Source organism: Manis pentadactyla, chromosome 17 (genome assembly GCF_030020395.1).
Source record: "Manis pentadactyla isolate mManPen7 chromosome 17, mManPen7.hap1, whole genome shotgun sequence".
Classification (NCBI taxonomy): domain Eukaryota; kingdom Metazoa; phylum Chordata; class Mammalia; order Pholidota; family Manidae; genus Manis; species Manis pentadactyla.
Genome location: NC_080035.1, coordinates 43,250,625 through 43,270,453, shown reverse-complemented (window position 1 = coordinate 43,270,453; position 19,829 = coordinate 43,250,625). Strand labels below are relative to the sequence as shown.

The following is a 19,829-nucleotide window of genomic DNA, read 5'->3' as shown; positions in this document are numbered from 1 at the left end:
CCTGCAGCACTGGGCTTCAACACCTGCTGGGAGGAAGGAGCTCTTGGGCTGCCTCCTGCAGGCACCTCTCCAGTTGGGCTGAAACAGGGCCATGAAAGCTGGGATTGCCTCTCTCTGCCTGCCAGGCAGCAAAATCTGATGCTGCAGCTCAGCTGAGTGGGTTGGCTTGCCAGCAGCATGCAGGGAAGTACATGGGACTGAGTTGCCAACAAGAGGGATGGAGCTTCTGGGGCTCCTGAGATTTCCTGACCGTTTGGGCTGATGAAGGGCTGGTGTGATACCATCCACCTGCTCTATCTCCTGAGAATAGAACCCCTTCCAATTGTTTCCCCCCAGTACCCTTCTAACTGCTGGCAAGTCTTTCAAACTGCGACCTCTGCTTGGGTGTTAGTGCACCAGCAGAGCATGCCTGTTCTCCACAAGTGGCAGGAGTCTTCTTCTCCCATAGTGCTCCATCTGTCCCTGGTATCCAGCTTGCTAAACACCAAAACCCAATACAATGTCACTTGTGCTCTCAGATCAGATCTCCAAGGCCAGGTGTATAGTGCTTCTGGGCTCCTACATTCTCCCAGCTCCATTCCTCTTTGTCCTGCCTGTAGGCTGGTGTGTGGGGAGGGCTTGGATCCCATTCAAATCTCCACTTTGCCGCCTCACCTTTTTCTATGTTCACCTTTTCTCCCTCAGGTGTATGGGTTCTGTTCTGAAGTGTTCAGGTCATTTTCAGGTTTAGCTGTATTTCCTGTAGTTGTTTCTTGGTGTGTTTGTGAGAGGAGGTTTCTACCTTGCCTTCCTACTCTGCCACCTTTTTGCCCCCTTCTCAACCAACCCTTTGTATGACATATGATTCTCCTCCTTCAAGAATTATCTCACCATCCCCACTGATTATTGTCTCTCTGATACCTTTCAAGGACATTGTCCTCAGGAGGATTATTCTCAATGTGGAATAGTTATATAAATGGCAATTAAAATTTAATAAGAAAATTCCCATAATGGGAAATGGTATAAAACTCAGTGAAGGCATTGCTGAAGAAAGTAAAACCTTCAGGAAAGGCTCTATTAAAAAGATTTTGGATTGAAATTTTAGGGATGAACAGATATTTACCTGGTTCACAATTAGATGAAGAGGATTCTGTGAGATAAAATAGTATGTGTAAAGCAGAACAGTGTTAGAGTGCATGACCTGAACAAGGAATCATAGGTATTCCACATTGCTAATCTATATAGTTCAAAAACATCTGCTGTTGGGTACGTGCTTACTATGTCAAGTACCAGAGTGTGAAGTGCATTCAGTGCTATGCAAAAAAAGTTAAAATGTTATTCCTGTAGACTGTCTGATCCATAGAATAATTCTGAGTAGGAAATGGCTCTATCATTTTTGCAGATGCAAAATGCAACACATTCTTCTGGCTCCTAATTTGCTTCTTAGACTATCCCATCTTAGTCTCTTCAATGTCATTTAAATGTTAACACTCCTTTACATTTGTACCATACACTGATGTCTGAAATCTGTACCTCCAGTCTTAAACTTTAGCCAGAATTCTAAACATATTTATTCCATTAACCTGCAGAATATCTCCATTAAAATTCTCTGTTGACATCTTCCTGTGTGTCTCTGAAACTTCTAGCAGTTTCTTCACTTTTGTGTTCTTCCACCTTTATTTGTGATGAACTATATACTAGGTTACATTCAAGTCAAAGTCCTAGGGATTTAACTTTCACTGATCACACATACTTAATAATTTAACTAAATTCTACATTTTATCTTTAAAGATCTCTTGGTGCAAACCTTCTTTGTATAACTTCAATACAACTACTTTATTTTAAGATTTCCCTCTATATTTCTTGACCACTTTAAGTACTTCTCATTATCAGTAGGCAGTTGATAAATATTATAAGATGAGTAACAAGCAAAGGATATGAGTAGAAATTTAATTATTATTATCAGCCATTATACAGTCAAATTTTTTCCTGGTGTGCACTAATTATAAGTAAATGCCTAAAGTAAATAAGTAATTGATTGAATTTAGGATGGATGGTAGGAGACTTAAGTAGAAACAGAAATCCTATTTGTGATATTCTAGGTTCAGTAGTTTATGATTTTAAATTGTAATTCGAGTTGGAGTATCCATTGACTAAGTATACACTGTCTTAGTATGCAAATGATCATGTATAGTTATGTGTATATAACTATAAATTGCATTTAAAATATTTTCTATAATATTACATAAGTAGGTAAAAAATTCATATAGCTGAAATGTGATTAAATTATTGTGAAAAACTGAAATAAAAATTTCTACCAATTCATAGTAAAGAAATGCACAGAATATTCAAAGCAAATCCTACCAGTGTGACAAAATGCTAAAGGAAAGTAATAATGCAAGAATAGATCATTAGATTGATTTCCTAAAGTCAATTATATTAGATGTAAACCGGAAAAATCTTGTAGGTGCCTCTGAAATGATCTGGGAACAGAACACCTTTTCTAACAACAATACTGGATGTGTTTTATAGAATAATATCCTTAAGAAAATTACAAACAATCTTTTATTTTAATCCAAAGTAAGGAAAAAAATCTAAATTACACAAGTCTCTCAACATTAAAAGTAGTAGACTAAATAAAACCACAAATGATATTTTAAATATCAACTAAAATGTGCATTTATTGTCTTATGGCCAAATAATAAAAATATTGCAGTGACCATATTCATATGGAAGTATATATAGATAGATATGTGTCTGTGTGTATGTATATACATATACATATATATATATAATATATATATAATCTCCATATCATTTAATCCTTACAACTCTGTGAGGAATTAACTGCATTTTAATAGAGGAAAAAGGAATTCAAACAAATTAAGTGACTTCCGTAAAATCAAGGAGGTAGTAAATGAAGAATCCCAGATTCAAACTAATGTCTGATTTCCAAGATTAAATTCTTTCCAAGAACTTTTCACAAAAAGTGGACAACACTGATTTATTAGTTTGCTGTTATATTTGTCATTGCAGATAACTTTTCATATTATTTATTGTATTTTACAAATTAACAAAGTAGGTGTTATAGAAAGAAAATAAAATCAAGGATTGGCAAACTTGTTTTATAAACAGATAGTGAATATTTTCGGCATTGTACTCTAGTTGACCATCCAACAACATGGAGGTTAGGGGCGCTGAACCCTTTCCCTTCCCATGAAGTTGAAAATCCACATATAACTGTTGACTCCCAAAACTTAACTAGTAGCCTACTTTCCACAGGAAGCCTTACCAATAACATAAACAGTTGATTAACACATATTTTGCATGTTATAAATATCATTACCATGTTCTTACAACAAAGTAAGCAAGAGGAAAGAAAATGTTTTTCAAATTGTCACAAATCTCCAAAAATCTTTTCCACTATAATTATTGAAAAATATCCCTATATAAGTGGACCTGTGCAGTGCAAACCCATGTTGCTCATAGGTCAGCTGTACTCAATTCTGTTGTAGCATGAAAGCAGCCACAGAAAACATGTCAACAAATGAGTGTGGTTGTTTCCAATGAAACTTCATTTATGGATGCTGACATTTGATTTTCAAATGAGTTTCATGTGTCATGCACTATGTTTCACCTTTCATCTTTTTCAATCTTTTGGAAATATGAAAACCATCCTCAGCTCGCAAGCCATACAAAAGCAGGCGATAGGTGGGATTGAGGACTTGGTCTGCCAATGCCTGAAAAAAAGTATAATGTAGCTATACAACCTGATATACAAAGTACAGAAATAAAATACTATAATTGTCAAAACCTATTTTGGTTTTCATCTGTTAAAATTAAAAAGACTAAAATTTTCTTTATAATTTATCTGTCATCCCACCTAGCAAAACAATGAACAGAAATTATTAGAAAATGATGACTTCTAAAATCTGAACGTTCTATGCTCTCTACATTTCTTTGCTGATGTGGTTTCCCTTTCTCCTCCCATGACCTCCACCCATCCACCCTGTCAGTCATAACTCCTGTTTACTCTTCTCTTCCTTGGTACATCGTATTTCCCATCAGCCATGTATTTATTAACTTAGGGCTAAAGGAATGTCAGCAGAAGTGATAACTCCATTTCCATGCTTGACCATACATGACGTTTTCACATCTGTATCTTCTCGTATTGTCATACCCACAACAAACATTGTGATCTTTAAAATCATGTTGAAGTTAATGTCCTATGGACACATTTAGCATTTTAATATTTTCTACTTCTTTCATGTCATATTAATTTACTTCACAATTCAGCACTGTGTTAGTAGAACAATATATATTACTTTCCCCAATAACTCATAATTTGTTGAGCTTGTGGTGGGCTTTAAAACAGTCCTTTTAAAAAATTTTGTCAACATAAGCAAAACAGGATCTCAGATCCTAAAACTACTAGAAAGGTTTCTCAGGAGTTAAACTGGTCCAGTCTCCTTTAGTCACATTAAGCTGTTATGCCAATTTCTCTAAATGATGAAACTAAAACCCAGAGTGATGTGACTTGCACATGACAGTATGGCTGGAAGCACAATGAGGATGACATCTTGTTCTGACAGTAGCACATCAATTAACTGATTGATCAGAAAATGTGTTAAAATTGTTTTATTAGTTTAATTAGAGGTAGGTAATGACACAATCCCAAAATATCAGTGCATAATATAAATGTATTTCTCATTCACAGAATAGTCTAATGCAGTCAAATGTCTTCTTGGAGAATTCTCCACTAAGTAATGACTCAAAAATCCTGGCATTTTCCCTGTTGTAGCTCCACCATTTTCTAGGATCCACTTGAGAATCTTCCACTGAATCTAGCAGGTCAAGCAAAGGAAGAAAATGTGAATTCTCATGCAGGATATGTTATGGTCAAGCATGGAAATGGAGTTATCACTTCTGCTGACATTCCTTTAGCCCTAAGTTAATAAATACATGGCTGATGGGAAATACGATGTACCAAGGAAGAGAAGAGTAAACAGGATGTAGGGAATCTTGATAGTGTCTGCACTCAGGTTAAAAGGCTTCCCTAATTAAAAGTATATTTGATGTCAGTTGTAGGTCTTCTGTAAAAGTGTAAAACTTTTAATGTACTTAAATCTCTTAAAAACCAACAAGAAATGCATATACCCCTATATTACAGTAAGATAAAGTCATTTGTTTTTCCTTTGAAAAGAATAGTTTATTAGCTATCTATAATAAAGACAATTTTGCAAGTATCTATAGTATATTATTATATTTAAATCTAACATATAGCATGTTTAAGTCCAAATTAGTAAATGATAGATCTTTACTTCAGTAGCTTTCAGCTCTGACAAAGTGTGAGATTCCAAGTTTTATCATCTTTAATGACTGTAATTAATGTATTAATATTCCTTGAAAATAAGATCTGAGGCTTTTTTTTTTGTAGGAAAGCTTCAGAAAGGAAGCCTTTGAAAGAGAACTTATATCTTTGACACTTCTCACCAAATGAGTTACGCCTTTATTTTTGATTGTTTCCTTTTCTCATTAACACACACACACAAATAAAACAGTTATTAGTATTCTCAAGAGGTAAAAAATCCTTGTTTGATTCCATTATAAGATTTTTAAATTTTAAAACAATCATTTTTAATTTTATGTGTGGTATTCTTAATAAACTAAATTTAAACATAGTTATGTGTACTTTTACATTTGTTTAAATATATAGCTACTGGTTTTATGAATTTGCATACCCATGGTATAGATTTAGCTGTGGTGTTGAATGTTCCAGCAATGTAATGAAAGACTTGTCTAGGATTTCTGTGGATCCTGAGTGTTCATTTCACTTTTGAGATCTTATTTTTTTATGTGACAAGCTTTTAATCCTATAAGCTGCTCTGCACAGCTTTTAGAAAGGACAAATCAAATTCCTTTGAGAATAGCTTATAAGACCAGAGAGAACCCTATCTAATATGACCCCAATTCTTCAGTGGTTTCCTGCTGCAGAAGAGAGCTGATCACCTTTCTTTTGTCATCACTTACATGCCAGGACTCATTGAAACCTTCCAGAATGGTAGAATTTGGACATCTGACTGTGAGATAAATCTTTGCTGATCTTTCTTATATCAAAGTATAGTCACTTAAATAAGCCCCTAATAATATTTTTAAAGTATCTTGGGGTACTGTAGAAATATATTGTACAATTCTTAATAAAATGTTTATCCCCATGGCTCTTAAATTAGATTATAAAAGGGTATTATTTGGGTCGAAAAATTTGCTAAAATTTGAAACATATATTCGATATTATAGGTGAAATTTTTAATTTCCCTCTAGTTTTCTTTTCTTGTCAAAAATTTATCTGATATGCCACAGAAAATACCATATTTTTATTTTGTCTGACTTCTTTCAAGATTTTCTATTTGTCTTTTGTCTCCTGCAGTCTGGATAGGGTAGGCCTAGGTGTAGTTTTTGGTATTTATATTATTTAGTATTTTCTGAGTTTTCTAGTTCTGTACTTTGGTGTCTGTTATTCTGGAAAATTCTCAGCCATTGTTACTTCAAACATTTATTTTACTCCATTCTATTTTTCTTTCTATCTGATATTCCAATTATGGATACGTTGTGCTGATATTTTGAAATCACCTCACAATCCTTGGATGTTCCATTCAATTTTGTTTTGTTTTGTTTTGTTTTTTCATTAGTTTCTCATTGTATTTCAGTTTTTGTAAGTTTCTATTGACATATCTTCAAGGTCACTGATTCTGAAATGGCTATGTCTAGTCTATTGATCAGTCATCAAAGACTTATTCATTTTTGTTAGTTTTTTATTTCTACAATTTCTTTTTGATTTTTTTTTTTGTACTTTCCATCTCTGCTTGTATTTCCATCTGTTCTTGCATGTTGTCTGTTTTTCCATTAAAGCCTTAATACAGTTATTAAAAATTCCTTGCCTGGTAATTCCAAAATCTTTGTCATATCTGAGTTGGGTTCTAATGTTTAATTTGTCTCTTCAGAATGTTTAATATGCCTTATAATTTTTGATGTACCTCAGACATGATGTATCAGGTAATAGAAACTGAGGTAGAAGATCCTTAGAGAGAGGTTTTATGTTAATCTGAATAAAAGTTAAGCTGTTTGTAATGTTTACTATAACTATAGATGTCAGATGCCTCAAATTCCCCTAGAGTCCTATTGGAGACAATAGCTTGTATGCCTTGCAGATTATTCAGCTATAATCTACTGTTCTTAGACTGCAGTCCTGTTGATGTGGTTGTAAGGCATATGTGAAGGGGGAAGAAGATGCATTCTATAATATTATAATTAATTCTCAATATTTTAATGGACCTGTGTCCCTAGGCTATGATCTTCATAGTGTTTCTTAGCCTTTTTTTTTTTTTCCAGTAAGTATGACAGGAAAACTAGATGGGCCTGGAGTAGGCTGAATGCCCTTCCTCCTAGGTAGAATGAGATTCTGTTAAAATTGTTTTCCTCTGCAGAAGGACCTAAGCATATTTCAGAATGGTTACTTTCCCTTCCTCCTGCCAGATTCAGGACTGGACTTTTCTTGACTCTTCTCCTGGGAACCTAGTGGATTTTCCAAAGGTAATATGTACAAAAGAATTGGGCAACCAGGAGTTTCTGACTCTCATGTTAGTTCACACTCAACCTCCACCAATGTGTCAAAATGATCCTTTAAGGACTCTAATAGTATCAACTCCAGCAGTCTCTGCTTATTTCAGGGTGGTGGGTGGTGGTTAGTCCTACAATGTCATTTCTCTGATGAGTCCAAGAAAAGTAATTGATTTTCAGTTTGCTCAGATGTTTCCTCAGTGTGAAGATGAAAATGATAATTTCAAAGCTCTTTTTGGTAACGAAAAAGTAAGTCTCATATTCTGCACTTGAATAATAAATATATACATATTTCTTAGTAGAATAAATAACTCTTCATGCACAAACTTTGTATATGTATAACTTTACTTCTACACTCCATGTAGATAAAATTCATTTAAAATTAATCACTACATGTTCTAATATGATAGGAGTAAATTTCATTAATAAGAAATTGTTAGAACTGTACTGGCAGTAGCTTCTTTAAACTAGATTCAAAGAGATGCTTAAAGCTTGTCATTTGAAATATGGCTGCCCGTAAAAAAGAGCATCTACAAATATGAAGAGTTTGAGTAGCTTTGGGGTGGGTATGTGAACACTGAGCTATTTAGGGGAAATTGATAGGAAATGAAGTAGAAGTAGACTCATGTGGTTTAATATTCACTGGGAGAGTCCCTCAATAGAATTATCTATAAAATATCTTAATTGTTACTATTATACGACAAATACTCTGGTGGTAGATAGTAGGCATCAAGAAGTTCATGCACTCCCTAAAATAGAATCTTAGTATGGATGATATTCATTTGCAAAAATCTAAGGAGACAAAAATACTTCTATGTCTCATTTTTAAATGTTAAGCTGGATAATTCATAAAGAAAATTTGTGTACTATAAGATCTTTCGTTGGTTAATTTAGAAGACCAGAGCCCTCTTTGTGAATCTTTGCTATTAGACCTTTTAGATCCAGTTATATCTTTCATATTTTAATCTATCTAATTTTCTCCCTGAAAAATATATTGTTGTTAACTAAAATTAAGATGTAAAATGGAGGAAGAAAAATCAAAGACTGTGTTCAATATAACGTAGGAACTGGAAGCCAAATAGTTAAATGTATGTGACTATTAATTATATACTGGTATTTATTTTAAGATTCTTGGTGAAATTATTTTAATATCATACTTTTTATAAGCCCACTATATTATATATATTATAACATTGTAAATATTTTCTTTAATTTTAACAATTATGCAATCAAAGTAAACAGAATATTTTTAAAGAGTATTTTCAATTTCTAAGGAGGTTATTTCGTTTTTAAAATCTCATATTGTAATGTCCTGGCGTTGAAATAAACAAGCAGTTTCTATTCACAAAAATTAAGTCAAAATGTAATTAAGAGTAAAATGTAAGAAATGAAGCCATAAAACTCCTAGGCAAAAACATAGAGGAAAAGCTCCTTGACATTATTCTTGGCAATGATTTTATGGATATGACACCATCAGCACAAGCAACAAAAGCAAAAATAGACAAGTAGAGCTACATCAAACTAAAGAGCTCTGCAGAGCAAAAGAAGCAATCATAAAAATAAAAATGAAAAGCCCACCCACAGACTGGAGAAAATATTTGCAAACCAGAAATCTGTTAAGGGAACAATATTCAAAATATATAAGGAACTCATACAACTCAATATCAGGAAAACAATAAAAAACCTTAATTCTCCAATTGAAAAATGGGCAAAGACCTGAAGAGGCAAAATTTTTCCAAAAGAGTATATTCAAATGGGCAACAGATATATGCAAAAGTGTTCAAGATCACTAATAATCAGAGATAAACAAATCCAAACCACAATGAAATATCACGTCATGCCTGTTAGAGTGGCTATTACCAAAAATAAAAGAGATAAGTGCTGAGGAGGATATGAAGAAAAGGGAACCCTTGTGTACTATAGGTGGGACAGCCTATGGAAACTAGTTTGGAATCCATGGAAAATAGTTTGGAGGGCTCTCAAAAGATTAAAAATAAAACTCCCATATGATCCAGCAAGTCCACTTCTGGGTATATGTCTAAAGAAAAGGATATTACTGTATCAGAGAGAAATCTGCACCCCTGTGTTCATTGACACATGATTTACAATAGCTAAGACATGAAAGAGAAGTGACCTTCAATGGATGAATGGATAAAGAAAAAGTTGTGTATGTGTGTGTGTTTATACTCAATGTAACTATCTGAGGCGATGGATGTGTTAACTAACTTTATTTTGGTAACCACTTCGCAATTCACATATAAAATCACTTCATTGTGTAGCTTAAACTTTCACCCCATTGTATTTCAATTGTATCTTCGTAAACCTGGAAAAGTCTTTTTTAAGAGGTGGGTTAGTTAGGATTTATACAGCCAAAGGGAAAATAAAAAGGGTTAGATATCAGAGACACATTCTAGATGAAAACTGGAGAGTAGCTGAGCATATGTGTTTTATGATCTATACAATAATTAGAATGATATATAAGCAAGAAATAATTTATTAATGAAGAATCTCATAGGTCTGACTATCTGCAAAAGCCTTCCCAAGAGAAAAGCATTGTAAGTCAGATTTGAGGATAATAATGAGCTTGAATTGGTAGAGCTAGAAATACAGAAAGAGTGAGATAAAAATTTAAGTTGAGGGGAATTACTTGAGAATTGGCCCAATTAGAATTGAATAATTACATGTTGGAAAAGGCTATCAAGCAAACTAGAGTATGACATAGTGTTAGTGACTAGAGAGAGGTAATTTCATTAGGGTGGGCTGAAGGAACAAGATGAATATTTACATATTAGAGAAGCATGCTAGTTGAAGAATGAAAAAGAAGATTTGATTAGACAAAATAAATGGTTTACCAAATAAATATTGACTACTTAATTCTAACTATTTGCCTAGTACCTTATTAAAAATATAACATATGTCATACAATTTCCAAAATCGAATTGGCTTTTAATTATTCAACATCATTGAAACAGAATACAGAACTCAAAAACAGTCACAAATTTACAACAAAATAGTTTTTAAAAGTTGATACTGGAGTGCACTGGAGAAAGGATATACTTTCAATCAATGAGGCTTTGTCACCTGGTTTCCATTTTTTTAAAAGTATGAATTTTGATCTTCACAAAAAACAATCTCAGATGGATTGTAGATTTACATATGAAAAAGAAAATAATAAAGTTCCCAGAAAGTGGTAGATAGGAATATATTTATGATTTTGGAGAACACATATTATTTAAAAGTGCTACAAAATCAATAATCAAAGGAAAATGATAAGTTTTTATTACATTAATGATAACATGTTTTCATCAAAATTTACCAGTAAGAAAGTGAAAAGGCAACCCACATTGTGGAAGAAGACATTTGCAACACATAAATCTGACAAATATTCCACACTATATAAAGAGCTCTTCTAAATAAATATGTGAAGAACTCTTCTAAATAAATAAAGGTCACCAAAGATAAGAGAAAAATGGGTAAAAAGTTTAAGCAAGATGTTTAGAAGATGTCTAAATGGGCAATAAGCATTAGAAAATATGCTCAACTTTATTATTATTAATTAGGAAAGTAAAAAACCAAAAATTCATACCTAAAATTCATGCCATTATATACTCAATAGAATACATAGGAAAGACAAAAATGTCAGGTACTTGTAGGAAGATGGGGAAATTCAAACTTTCATATGCTGTCTGTAGGGAGTAAATAAGTATAAGCACTTTAGCAAACTATTTAGCACATTCTACTAAAACTGAATATACTAACCCCTTGACCCAGCATTTCTATGCCTTAGTATAGACCAAATAGAAATGTGTCATAAAGGTCACCAAATATGGGTATGACTTTTACAGAACTATTAAAAATAGCTGAATATTGGAAGAAAACAAATATCCCTCAATACTGGAATGGTTAATTATGCACTAACATATTCATTCAACGAATGAATGAACAATACAGCAATGAGAGCAAAGTATAATTACAAGCAACAACATGGATGAGTCTCAAAAATATGTTGAGCAAACTAATAAAATCCCCAAAGAGCAATGCTGTATAATTCCATTTTTGAAAAGTAAAAGAGAGAAAGAGCAAAGTGTGTCTGGTGGCAGAGGTTAGGTTAGAGGATACCTTGGTAGACTGTAGTCTTGGAGGGGACAGGGACTTCTGATTGCTATCAGTGTTCTATTTATCTGGCTCCTGTTTACATGGATGCGTTGGCAATAGCAAATTCATCAAACTCCATGGTAATGATTTATGCACTTTTCTCTATGTTTTACTTGAATAAAGATTTTAGCTATTCTTATTGGGCAAGGCCACTGACATCAATCATCAGGATTGCTGATATAAATTCTTGTTTTAAAGTTTCAAATCCATGATTTCCTTTTTTTTTTAAATTTAAGTTGATTGAAGACAAATCTTGCTTGGTATTTTATCTAAAATAAATGAGTTTGAGATCATATCTGTCCAAAATAATGATATGAAAAACGACACAGAGGATGGTATATTTGAAAGGTAGTGAGGAGACTGATGTGATTAACTCATGAGTTTTAGAAAGAAATGATGCAAGTGATGAAGTGGTAAAAAAGGAAAGATAATTTGGTTTCAAGTGATGAAAGTGGAAAGGTAATTTAGATTCAAGTAATTGAGATCTTTGAATGCTATTCTAAAGAATTTGAACTGCATTTTGTAGATAATGAGGTGCCACAGATTTTTGGGAAGGAAAATGACAGAAATTTACCTTTTTTTTTTTAATGAAGAGAAAGATGACAGTGTGAAGAATAGATTTAAAAGATTAGAATCCAGAGACCTGAAGATTAGCTGAATAGATAATGCAACAGATCAAGCAGATGATGAAAACCTGACCCAGGATACTAAGAGGAAACTTTATAAGAGAAAGGCAGAGAATTTTGCAAAATGTAGTGGTAAAAAGAACTGACAGAATAGCAGGTGATTAGGTGTGGGAAATAGGAAAGAAATGCATGAAGTAAAAGTAACTTTAATATTGCTAACCTGTGAAAGGATCAAGTAAAGAATTTCATTAACAGGAATAAAAAGTACAAAAGAAGCATCTTTAGAGAGAAACTAATGAGTTCTTCTTAGACTATTGGAGTTTGATATAATGGAGTTTGGTCTAATGCCACTATGAATTAGCCCTGAAGATGTGGGCGTTAGAAGGCAGGTTGGAATGAAGATGCATAGCTGGTAGTTCTGGCACAAAGCTCATCTTTGGAACCATAGAAAAGATTTCTCAGAATCTTTTTGTCAGAGTGAATCTTTATCACCATTGTCTCTCATTGTGTTGGTATATAACTTTGTTTTCACCAACTTTATGAGTAGATTTCTAAATTCTTTGTGTTGTGAGCAACATTTTGTATTTGTATGTGTATTATCCCAAAGGACCCAACAGAGTATTGGGTCCAGGGTGATCCTTTACTACTAATTTTTTGGCAATTTGAACTTTTGAGTATCTGATAGTCTAATGCTTCAATATGAATTATGAATTTTATAACTTTCAAATACTAGTGCTATAAAATATATCACTCAACTCAAAATATATGTAACAGAACAAACTATGTGATATATTTTCATAATAACAAATATGTTTCAACAAAACCTTTGAAAAACTTGATTATATCCTATAGTCAAATGAAATTTGGTTACCAGCAATGTCAGGGTTACAGAGTTACTTTATGCCTTCATTCTTTCCCACATGGATTATTGCCTTAGCCTGCAACTATGTGTCCCTTTCTTCAGTCTGATTCTACATTTCCTTTTTCACTGTGTAGCCAATAATCTCCCTGTCTGTAATTTGTTCTCCTGCTTCAGGGTGGCTTTTAAGAATTTTCTCCAGACATTCTTCTTGTGATTATCTCACATCAGTGCAGTCTGTAGAGTCCAACTATTAAGATTTACTGTGTCAGTTGTGGAATAAGAAACATGACCTTAATGCAGGGAAAGTGGCTATATTAGTTAGAGTTCTCTAGAGAAATAGAACCAATAGGAGATGTACATATATGAAGAGACTGCTTATGAGGAACTGGATCACATAATAATGGAGGGAAAGAAATCCCATGACTGCCTCTGCAAGCTGGATACCCAGGAAAACCGGTGGTATCATTCATTCTGAGTGCAAAGGCTTGAGAACAGAGAGCAATGAGGCAGGATATCGATGTCTCAGCTCAAGCAATCAGGCAGAAAGGACCAAGTCTTCCTTCCTCTGCCTTTTTTTCTAGTCAGGCCCTCAAGAAATTGCATGATGCCCACCCACACAGTGAGGGCAAACTGCTTTACTGAGTCTGCCTACCCAAATGCTAATTTCACCCAGAAAAACCCTTACAGACACACTCAGAGGTAATGTTCCGCCCAGTGTCTGGGAACCTTGTGACCTAGTCAAGTTGACATGTAAAAATTAACCATTGCAGTGGCTGTTTCACAGCAGCTCATTGTTAGGGATTTTTTTTATTCTTTGGAAATCCTCTTTTCTCATGGGTGTCAGATAATGTACTAATCTGTGTGGCTTTTTTCCAGAGTACAAACCTATCCTTTAAAATTAAACACTTAATGTAACTTCAGTTTTACCATTTTAATTGAAATCTTTCCAAAATAGATTATACATATTCTTCCCTTTTAAAATAATATGTACTGCATATAATTTAACTTTCATATATTTACTCAGGATCTTTATTACCAATATTAACTGGCTCCAACTTCAAAATTGTCTGCATGGACCTCTTTATAACAACCTTACAAAACCACTGTGGCCCACACAAATTTCAGTTATCATCTGGTTTGCTGTCAATGCATGCTGATTTCTTAATTTTTCCCCATGTCCACTGCAGCCTGTTGTCACAGAAATGAGAACGATCCTTTTAACATTTAAGTCAGATCATGTCACTTCTCAGCTCAACACACTCCAATAGATCCTCTTGATTCTTTAAATAACTTACAAAGCCTTATATGACTTGGTTCCTCATTATCGCTCATATGTAACTTCCTACTATTCTCTTTGAAGGTGAGAGTCACGTTCTCACCTTAGGGCATTTGCACTGGCTGTATCTACTTACAATTTCTTCTATCCTTAACAATATTTTAATATATCTCCTAACCTTTGATGCACTCACACATACACACAACCACATACACAGAAGATTCTAGTTTGCTGCTTCTGATGTGCTACAAACTCAAATAGCAACTAAAAGATCTTATTGAAATGATATAAGAAACTAATATGCATAGTCTCTGAATGACAGCCTGAAGGACTTCTCTTTAAGGAAATTGTATATTTTTTAACATGATTGAGTGGCATAAGTTCATTGCTCTAATATTTTTAACTGTTCTAAATATCTGACATTACTGGAAAAGTCATCTAAACATAAGAGGGTATTATTTTCTATGGCATATAAGTGGCTCTGATGGAAACTGTCAATATAATGGATAGGAAGGAAAAAAGCTTCATGTGTTGGTGATTTAATTTTCTAGTTAAATTGTTTGCATTTTTGTTTTAAAAGAAAAAATCTTCTTGACTACTGAAGAATGCGTTTGAACTGCAATCCAAAGCATTTAGCATATTACTAATAATTAAAAAATGAAATTGAAAAATAGCAAAGGAAACACATGGGACATATTTACCTTTGCCAAAAGTTTATCGGAACTGATCCTATTTAGAAAGATGACAACTGAATTTTAAGACATATAGAGATATTTCAGACATAAAGAGCTATGAAAAGATGTTATTTCCATAATGAACACTTTCGCTTAATTTCTATATTTCAGTGTTAAATCTCAAAATTAAATTAATTTATCTTCTGTTCATTGGAACTCTAATGAAGTACTAAAAATGCCAAATCAGGACCAAGATAATTTGTGCATGGTTTAGTGTAAGCAACATTTTATTATTGTAACTTATAATAATAATGGTGATCCATTATATTTACCTAATTCCAAAATTCAAAAGAAATTCCCTAAACGTAAGTGATACATGTATTTAGAAAGTCATTCAATAGCTATAGAAATAAAGACATATGGTAACTGAATATACTATTGATTGAAAGTAGATTGACAATGCTGTGTTCTTTGCTGGAGTGATTGACTTAATTATCCTCATTTCCTGCATAGGGACATGATAGAGAGTGATTGAGCCAAGCAAACATTGCACTATATTGCATTCTAAGATATAGAGACAATTTTAGAGTGCATGACTAATGAGGAGTAATTTTCATATATAATACTGATACTGAATGACCCAGTAACAAACTCCATGAGTAAAAATCAAGCCTCTTCAACAGCCTTATGATATCAGTCCATTGAGCTATTATATAGGAACTTCATTTATTACACAGGAAGGTCATTTACTTTTGAGGGTAATTTATGGTAAGATCAAATGAAATTCATCTTCAGCTCATCTGAAGAGACTGAACTGAAAGTCAGAGCAAATCTCATTTTGTCAGTGGATGCGTGTACTGGGGGCAGAGTTCATTCCCGGAGATTGGCTCCCCTATGTAGAGATTATAGTATGGGTCAAGTCCAAAATACAGCAGTTAAATGTTATGCCTTACTGTTATTTTCATACAAAAGCATGAGTATTAAGAAAGAAATGGAGCTAAAATTGGTTTCTGTAGAGAAGATGATGGGATTTCCAAAATAAAAATCACTATACAACCACAGTTTTCTTATCAATCAGTGTGACATGGAAATAATGAAAACCCTATGGAATCCTCTGGGTAGACTTTTAAGAATATGACTTTATGGGATGAAGGAAATGTGAGATTCTAATAAGGACAGGTGACATTAGACACTTTTCACTAAATATTTATGCTCAGTGCTGGTTAGGTGGGGATTTCTTCTATTATGACTATGAAGATAAAATCAAAACCCGAACCATGATTGATTCCTATATCATTGTCATCATAGTTAACATTTATTTTGCATATGTGTAAGGTCCTGTTTTATATACTTAACAAAACATATTAACTGCATGACTCTTTATAATACCCTATAAAATGAATATTATTGTTATTCTCATTTATAACAAAGATCTTGAGGCATACAAAGATTAAGTAATACATCCAATATTACATAGCTAGTAAATGAGGGAGCTGAGTTTTCAACATAGGCAGCTTTAAATCCTGGAAAAGAGTACAGAACAAGATTTAGTGTATCTCATAAATGAGTAAAAGTCAATAGGAAACTTTACATTTATAATATTTCATTTACAATTTATTAATAAGGACAGTGTTCAATTCAATGTTATTTTTTTAAATATACATTATATGCAAACAAAGGTTTGCAAAATACAAGCACCATTTGTATTCTATCCTGTGTCTTCCCTGTTTTGTTTTACTAATCGTTTCAAATTTAACTTCAACAATGATGTCTATTTCTATGTTGCCACTCTTTTTTAAAATTTAATTCTATCTATGATCCTGATAGAACATTATAGTAATTTCTAATTTTCTACCCACAAGTCTTTTGACAGGACAAAAAAGTATATATATGGGGCTTTTAATTCATTATTTCACTCTAGATTTACTTAAATTTGACTGTGACTCATTATGTATATGATGTATACGTGGTGTTTAGTTGAGGCTTAAAACACTCCTTCCAACAAATATTTTCGATATCACCTTTTTTTCATTTTTTAAAAAGACTTTATGTTTAGAGCATTTTTAGGCTCAAAGAAAAACTGAAAGAAAGGCACAGAGATATCCCATATACCCCCTAACCCCACACTTGCATGGCCTCACCCATTATCAACATGTCAGATGATACATTTATTAACAATTAATGAATCAACATTAGTACATCATAATCACCCAAAGCCATAGTTTATCTTAGGATTTGATCTTGGTTTTGTACACTCTATTGGTGGACAAGTACATTGTGGCATATATCCCTTATTACAGTATCAAAAAAAATATTTTCACTGCCCTAAAAATCCTCTGTGCTCCACTTATTCATCCCTCCCTACCACCATTCATCTTTTTACTGTCAGACTTTTTAGTGTCTAGTTTCATATCTTTTCCAGAGTGTCATGTAATTGGAAATGTACAGTACGTAGCCTTTACAGATTGGTCTTTTTCACTTAGTAATATGTAGTTAAGGATCCTCCATCCCTGTCATGGCTCAGTAAACCATTTCTTTTTAAGCACTGAAAAACTTCCTGTTGTCTTGATATACTAGAGTTTATCTCTTCACCTACTGAAGGACATTTTGGTTACTTTCAAATTTTGACAATTATGAATAAAGCTGTTTTACACATCTGCATACAGGTTTTTGTGTGGACATATGTTTTCAACTTCTTTAGGTAAGTACCAAGGAGAATGATTGCTGGATTCTATGTTTGAGAGTATGTTTGGTTTTGTGAAACCAAACTGTTTTCCAAAGTAGCTATACCATTTTGCATTCCCACCGGCAGTAAATGAGAGTTCCTCTTGATCCACGTCCTTGTCAGTGTTTGGTGTTGACAGTATTCCATATTTTGGCTATTTTAATATGAAGTGTATCTAATATGTATCCTAATATGTAGTGTGCAGTGGTATCTCATTAAAATGTACATTTCCCTGATAATATATAATGTAGGGCGTCTCTTCACATGCTTATTAGCCATCTGTAAATTTTTGGTGAGGTGTCTGTTATGGTCTCTGGCCTATTTTTTAAATTGGGTTGTATGTTTTCTTATTGTTAAGGTTTTAAGATTCTTTGTGTATTTTGGATAACATTCTTTTATCACATGCATCTTTTTTTCTTTTTTTATTGATGTATCATTGATATACAATCTTATATTGGTTTCAAATATACAACAAATATACAGTGGTTCAACAATTATCCATATTATTAAATCCTCACCCCTGTTAGTGCAATTACCATCTTATCTCATGTGTCTTGCAAATATTTCCTCTCATTCTGTAGCTTGTCTTCACATTCTCTTGACATTGTTTCACAGGGCAGAAGTTTTTAATTTAATGAAGTCCAGCTTAGCAATTCTTCGATGGTTTGTGCCTTTGATGTTGTAGCTAGAATGTCATCACCATACCAAAGGCCATCTAGGTTTTCTCCCATGTCATCTTCTAGGAGTTTTACAATTTTTCATTTTATATTTAGGTCTGTGATCCATTTTCAGTTAGTTTTTGTGAAAGATGGTAGGTCTGTGTCTAGATTCATTTTTTTTGCATGTGGATGCATAGTTGTTCCAGCATCACTGGTTGAAAAGACTCTCTTTGAGCATTGTATTGCTTTTACTCCTTTGTCAAAGAACAGTTGATTATATTTATGTGTGCCTGTTTCTGGGGTCTGTATGCTGTTCCACTGATCTATTATTCTGTTTCTTTTCACTAATACCACTCTGTCTAGATTACTGTATCTTTATAAGGCTTGACATTGGGTAGTGTCAGTCTTCCTACTTTATTTTTCTCCATCAATATTGCCTTGGCTATTCTGTGTCTTTCCTTACAATCTTTAAGTCAGTTTGTCAGTATCCATACAGAATATGTCTCCAATTATTTAGTTCTTGTTTAATTCCTTTCATCAAAGTTTTGTGATTTTCCTCATATATTTTGGGAAACATGTTTCCTCATAGATGTTATATGTTTTTTTGTTAGATATATACCAAATTGTTTCATTTTGAGGAAGTGCTAGTAATAATGTTATGTTTTTATTTCAAATTCTACGTGGTCATTGATGGTACATGGGAAAGCAATGAACTTTTGTGTATTAATGTTGTATCCTGTGATTTGGCTGTAGTCACTTTTTAATTCTAGGAGGTTTCTTTTGTTGATTCTTTAGGTATCTACATAGAGAATCATGCCATCTGTGAACAAAGACACTTTTGTATCTCCAGCCCAATTTGTATATTTTTTATTTCCATTTCTTTTCTTTGTTGGATTAACAAGGACTTCCAGTATGATGTTGGAAAGGAGTGGTGAGAGGGGACATGCTTTCCCTCGTTTCTGATCTTATTGGGGAAGCTTTGAATTTCTCATCATTAAGCATGATGTTAGTCATAGATTTTTTGCAGATCTTCTTTATCAAGGTGAACAAATTCCCCTTGATTACTAGTTTGCTAAGAAATTTTATTATGAATGTATGTTAGATTTGGTCAAATGTTTTCTTCACTTACCGATATTATCATGTGATTTTCCTTCTTTTGCCTGTTGATATGATTGAAGTATTACATTAGTTGACTTTCATATGTTGAACCAGCCTTGCATATCTGTGATAATTCCCACTTGTTTGTGTTATATAAT

The 19,829-nt window shown here is 33.2% G+C and overlaps 1 long non-coding RNA gene across 1 annotated transcript in view; it reads left to right on the top strand.

Annotated features, from left to right (window-relative positions):
• The first annotated feature begins 6,016 nt into the window (after positions 1-6,016).
• Positions 6,017-19,829, top strand: part of LOC130681416 (uncharacterized) — a 43,230-nt gene continuing 29,417 nt past the window's right edge. Inside the window, exon 1 of the long non-coding RNA XR_008994556.1 lies at positions 6,017-6,061. This is a non-coding gene — a long non-coding RNA (uncharacterized LOC130681416). The remainder of the gene's footprint in view (positions 6,062-19,829) is intronic.